Source organism: Oryctolagus cuniculus, chromosome X (genome assembly GCF_051225735.1).
Source record: "Oryctolagus cuniculus isolate XC-2025 breed Fujian yellow rabbit chromosome X, ASM5122573v1, whole genome shotgun sequence".
Taxonomy (NCBI): Eukaryota; Metazoa; Chordata; class Mammalia; order Lagomorpha; family Leporidae; genus Oryctolagus; species Oryctolagus cuniculus.
The window spans coordinates 37619397-37625396 of record NC_142888.1 but is presented as its reverse complement, the minus strand read 5'-3'; the positions used below and the strand labels follow the sequence as shown (position 1 = coordinate 37625396).

General features: G+C 44.5%; 1 non-coding gene across 1 annotated transcript; it reads left to right on the top strand.

Moving 5' to 3' along the window:
* The first annotated feature begins 442 nt into the window (after nucleotides 1–442).
* Nucleotides 443–570, top strand: LOC127485037 (small nucleolar RNA SNORA69). Its single transcript, XR_007912238.1, has one exon. It is a non-coding gene; the product is annotated as a small nucleolar RNA SNORA69 (small nucleolar RNA).
* Nucleotides 571–6000: the final 5430 nt, after the last annotated feature.

Sequence of the window (6000 nt, the reverse complement as noted above, 5' to 3'; positions counted from 1 at the left end):
ATATTAGTATCTGTCACAATTAATGAATGTTTATGATTTTTTTGCATCACAAAACTCTGACCTTTTAAGTAGTCAAATTCACTAATATTTTCCTTATGACACCTGAGTTTAAAATGGCCTTCACTGGGGCCAGCTTTGTGGCATAACAGGTTAAGCTGCCACCTGCGACACTGGCATGCCATATGAGCGCCAGTTTGAGTCCCAGCTGCTCCGCTTCTGATCCAGCTCCCTGCTTATGGCCTGGGAAAGCAGCGGAAGATGGCACAAGTCCTTGGGCCCCTGCACCCACATGGGAGACCTGGAGGAAGCTCCTGGCTCCTGGCTTTGGCCTGGCTCAGCCTTGGCCATTGCAGCCACTTGGGGAGTGAACCAGCAGATGGATGATCTTTCTGTCCCTCTATCCCTGTGATTCTGACTTTCAAATAAAAAAACTAAATTAAAAAAAACAGTTTGCAGTTATACTACATTTTGTGGCAATACTGATATTATCCTGCTGAAAGAAGCTGTGTTACTCATTTTCGATTTTGCCTAAAATGCAGGTAAAATCATGACAGACTGACATGAACAATTCTGAATAAAAAAGAAGTAAAAAAATCTTAAAAAATATAAAAGGGCCTTCCCCATTCCTAGAATACAAATAAGTACATTCATATTTTAATCTGGAATTGTGTTTTTACTTCTGGTCCATCTAGAACTATATTTTGGCCAAAAACAATGAGATAAGCATACTTCCACTTTATCATCTACTGTGGAAGAAGCCCTCTTACTCTCCACTGATTTCAGTTGCTATGTTTATCATAAATAAAATTATCTTACGCTGGGGCCGGCGCTGTGGAGCAGTAGGTTAATCCTCCACCTGCGGCACCGGCATCCCATATGGGCACCAGTTCAAGTCCCGGCTCCTCCTCTTCCAGTCCAGCTCTCTGCTATGGCCTGGGAAAGCCATAGCAGTCCTTGGGCCCCTGCACCCTCGTGGGAGACCTGGAAGAAGCTCCTGGCTTTGGATTGGTGCAGTTGCGGCCAATTGGGGAGTGAATCATCGGATAGAAGATCTCTCTCTCTGTTTCTCCCTCTCACTGTCTGTAGCTCTACCTCTCAAATAAATAAATAAAATCTTTAAAAAAAATTATCTTATGCTTTGTGAATCTACTTATGCAATCCATTTTTCCTCATTGGCCTAATTTTTCTTTACTAAACTGGATCATTTTATCTTTGTAGTATTTTAAATGTCTGACAGAAATTGTCTTCTATCATTTTAATTTTTACAAATGTTCTGGTTATTCTCTCATGGTTTACTTTTTCAAGTGAATATCATAATCATTTGCCAACTCAGAAAACCTTTCAAAGTTGGGGCTGCTAGAAGATGGGCATTTGGCCTAGTGGTTAAAATGCCTGTGTCCATATTGGAGCACCTGGGTTTGATGCCCAGCTCCAACTCCTGGCTCCAACTTTCTGCTAATGCAGACCCTGGCAGGCAGTGGTTCTGGCCCAAGTAATTGGAGAATGAACCAGTGGGAGAGAGAAATATCTCTTGCCCTTCTCTCGATAGATAAATGATAGATAGACAGATAGATAGATGATATAGAAACAGATATAAATATAGATGTCTCTGTGTATGTGTGTGTGTATCTGTCTCTTAAATTACAAGTAAAATTTGAAATTCTGAGCCTCCATTCCAGACATAGTGAAGTACATTTTTTCAACTTAATATTTTCTTTATTATTTCTTAAGATAAAATTTTTGATTTATAATATAACCAAAGGTTTAATGGCTCTGCTAAGTAGAGAGTTCAACAAACCAAAAATAAAAAGATCATATTCCAGCAGAAAAATAGGCAAGGGCTATAAACAATAATCAAATTAAAACATGTTCAACTTCACTCACAGAAAACAAATTTCAAAATATAGTGAAACATGTTTTAAAAATATAATATTCTTGGGGCTGGTACTGTGGCATAGTGAGTAAAGCCACTACCTGTGGCATCAGCATCCCATATGGGTGCTGGTTCAAGTCCTGGCTGCTCCATTTCTGGTCCAGCTCCCTGCTGGTACACCTGGCAAAGCAGCAGAAGATGGCCTAAGAACTTGGGCCCCTGCACCCGCGTGGGAGACCCAAAAGAACCTCCTGACTCCTGGCTTCAGATTAGCCCAGCTCTGACTATTGCAGCCATTTGGGGAGTGGACCAGCAGATAAAAGATTCTCTCTCTCTCTCTCTCTCTCTCTCTCTGTGTGTGTGTGTGTGTGTTTGTCTGTAACTCTGCCTTTCAAATAAAAATTAGATCTTTAAAAAGTATACAACATTCTGGAGTGGGCATTGTAGTACAACAGGTTGATCTGATGTTTTGGATGTCTGCATCTCATATCAAAGTGCAGGTTCAAGTCCCTGCTCCTCTGCATTTCCCCTGCTACTCTGCACTTCTTTTTTAATTAATTAATTTATTTGAAAGGCAGGGTTACAGAAAAGCAGAGGCAGAGACACAGAGAGAGAGAGAGTCTTCCATCTGCTGGTTCACTCCTCCAAATGGCCGCCACAGCCAGAGCTTCGCTGATCCGAAGCCAGGAGCCAGGAGCTTCTTCCGGGTCTCCCACACGGGTACAGGGGCCCGAGGACTTGGGCCATCTTCTACTGCTTTCCCAGGCCATAGCAGTAAGCTGGATGGGAAGTGGAGCAGCCAGGACTCAAACGGGCACCCATATGGGATGGTGGAACTGCAGGCAGCGGCTTTACCCACTACACCACAGCGCGACAGTGCTGGCCCCTACTCTGCACTTTTTTTTTTTTTTTACAAAACTTTTATTTAATAAAGATAAATTATGAAAGTACCAACTCCCTGCACTTTTGATTCAGCTTCCTGCTAATGTGTCTGGGAGGCAGTGGATGATGACTCAAATACTTGAATTCCTGCCACCGATGTGGAAGAGTAGGTGGAATTCTTGGCTCCTGACTGTAGCCTAGTCTAGCCCGGGCTGTTGTGGGTATTTGGGGAGTGAACCAGCAGTTGAAGATCTCTCTCTCTCTCTCTCTCTCTCTGCCTCTCAAATAAATATATTTATTTTTAAAAATTATGACATATAGTACATGAATTGTGTTACCCCAAGTTCATGTTCACCTGGAATCTGTGATCATGACCTTATTTGGAAATAGGGTCTTTGCAGATGTAGTCATATTAAAATGAGGTCAGGCTATATTAGGGTGGGCCCTAATCCAATGTTTGGGGCCCTAATAACAAAAGGAAAATTAAGACAGAAGGAGTACAACATGGGACAAGGGAGGCAGAATGACAGTTCTGTAAGCCAAGGAATGGCAAGGACTGTAAGTACCAGAAGTGAAGAAGGATGCTCTCTAGAGCCTTCAGAGAACATGCCTCTGCCAACACCTTGATTCCAGACTTCTAGGCTCCAGGACTATAAGACAATACATTTCTGTTGTTTTAGCTATTTTTTAGGCAGTGGCTTTTTTTTTTAAAGATTTATTTATTTATTTGAAAGTCAGAGTTATACACAGGAGAGGCAGAGAGAGAGAGAAAGAGAGAGAGAGAGAGGTCTTCCATCTGCTGTTCACTTCCCAGTTGGCTGCAATACCCGGAGCTTCGCCGATCCATAGCCAGGAGCCAGGAGCTTCTTCTGGATCTCCCACACGGGTGCAGGGGCCCAGGACTTGGGCCATCTTCCACTGCTTTCCCAGGCCAAGCAGAGAGCTGGATCAGAAGAGGAGTAGCTGGGACTAGAACCAGCGCCCACATGGGATGCCGGCACTGCAGGCGGCAGTCTTACCCACTACACCACAGCGCCAGCCCCAATTTTGTTGTTTTAAACCATCCAGATTGTGGTAATCAATTGTGGCTGCCCTAGGAGGCTAATAAACATTCTGTATCTGAATTTTAAATAAATCTCCAAGTATGGTTCTTATACACAACCAGTGTTGAGAATCAGTGTACTAAATAATATTGTAACTATCTTTGACTCATTCAAAAGATATATGGCAAGAAAAAATAGGCGGGGCTGGTGCCGTGGCTCACTTGGTTAATCCTCCACCTGCGGCGCCAGCATCTCATATGGGCGCCAGGTTCTAGTCCTGGCTGCTCCTCTTCCAGTCTAGCTCTCTGCTGTGGCCCAAGTGGTTGGGCCCCTGCACCCGCATGGGAGACCAAGAAGAAGCGCCTGGCTCCTGGCTTCGGATTGGCGTAGCGCCGGCTGTAGTGGCCATTTGTGGGGGTGAACCAACAGAAGGAAGACCTTTCTCTCTGTCTCTCCCTCTCACTGTCTATAGCTCTACCTGTCAAATTAAAAATAGACAAAGTTTTTATTTTTAAAAAATATTTATTTATTTATTTATTTATTTGAAAGGCAGAGTTACAGAGGGACAGAGGCAGACGCAGAGAGAGTCAAAGTCTTCTATCTGTTGGTTCACTCCCCAAATGGCCACAATGGCCAGAGCTGTTCTGATCCAAAGTCAGGAGCTAGGGGCTTCCTCTGGGTCTTCCCACATGGGTGCAGGGGCCCAAGGACCTGGGCCATCCTCTACTGTTTTCCCAGGCCATGGCAGAGAGCTAGATTGGAAATAGAGCAGCCGGGACACAAACCGGCACCCATATGGGATGCCAGTACTGAAGGTGGTGGCTTTGCCCACTATTACAGAGGCATGGTCCTGCAAAGGTTTTAAACAATTGACAGAGGATATCCATTAAACATCATATGAAAAGATGCTCAACATCACTAGTGATGAGGGAATGCAAATTAACAAACATAGGTTAACATTTTTCTTTTTAAAGATTTATTTATTTGAAAGGCAGAGAGGGGAAAAAGAATGAGAGGTCTTCCATCCACTGGTTCACTCCCCAAATGACCACAACAGCCAGGGCTGGGTCAGGCCAAAGCCAGGATCCAGGAACTCCATCTGGGTCTCCCACATGGGTGGCAGGGGCCCAAGCACTTGGGCCATCTTCTGCTGCCTCCCCAGGTGCATTAGCAGGGAGCTGGATCAGAGGTGGAGCAGGTGAAACTGGAACCAGTGCTTATATGGGATGCTGGTGTTGCAGGTGGTGGCTTAACCCACTGCAAACAACAGAACCCTGGCCCCGAGTTAACATTTTACATCCATTAGATTGGCAGTTTAAAGGTCAGAGTCTTAGTAAATGTCAAAACATACCACTGATGGGATTGGTAATTGGCATAATACTTTTGAAGGGGAAATGAGCAGTATTAGTAAAATTGAAGATATCTGTACTCCATGACCTGGAACCCACTTTTGAGTGTTCACCTGGAGAAACATGTCAGCACCAGGAAGCCCTACCAGAAGGTTCACTGCAGCTCTGCAACAGTGAAAAATTAGAACTACTTCAGCGGTGGTTTTTTTGTGCAGTGTTTAAGATATTGTTTGGAATACCTACATTCCATATGAAAAGTGTCTGAGTTCAAGTCCTCGCTCGTTTTTTGTTTTTAAAGATTTATTTTGTTTATTTGAAAGAGTTGCAGACAGAGGCAGAGAGAGAGAGAGAAAGAGGTCTTCCATCTGCTAGTTCACTCCGCAGATGGCTGCAACCGATCGGCTGTGCCAATCCGAAGACAGGAGCCGGGAGCTTCTTCTGGGTCTCCCACGTGGGTGCAGGGGCCCAAGGACTTGGGCCATCCTCTACTGCTTTCCCAGGCCACAGCAGAGAGCTGGATCAGAAGCAGAGCAACCAGGACTAGAACTGGCACTCAAATGGGATGCCAGCGCTTCATGCCAGGGATTTAACCTGCTGCGCCACAGCGCCAGCCCCCTCGCTCGCTTCTGATTCTGGCTAATACACACCCTGGGAGACAGGAGATGATGACTCAAGCAGTTGGGTCCCTGCCACCCTGGCTCCTGACTTTGGCCTGGCCCAGCTGTTACAGGCATTTGAGGAGTGAACCAGCAGATGGAAAATCACTGTCTCTTTGCCTTTCAAAAATTATATATATATATATATATTTATATATAATACTTTTTTAAAAAAGGAGAAACTATGCCTTCTAAAA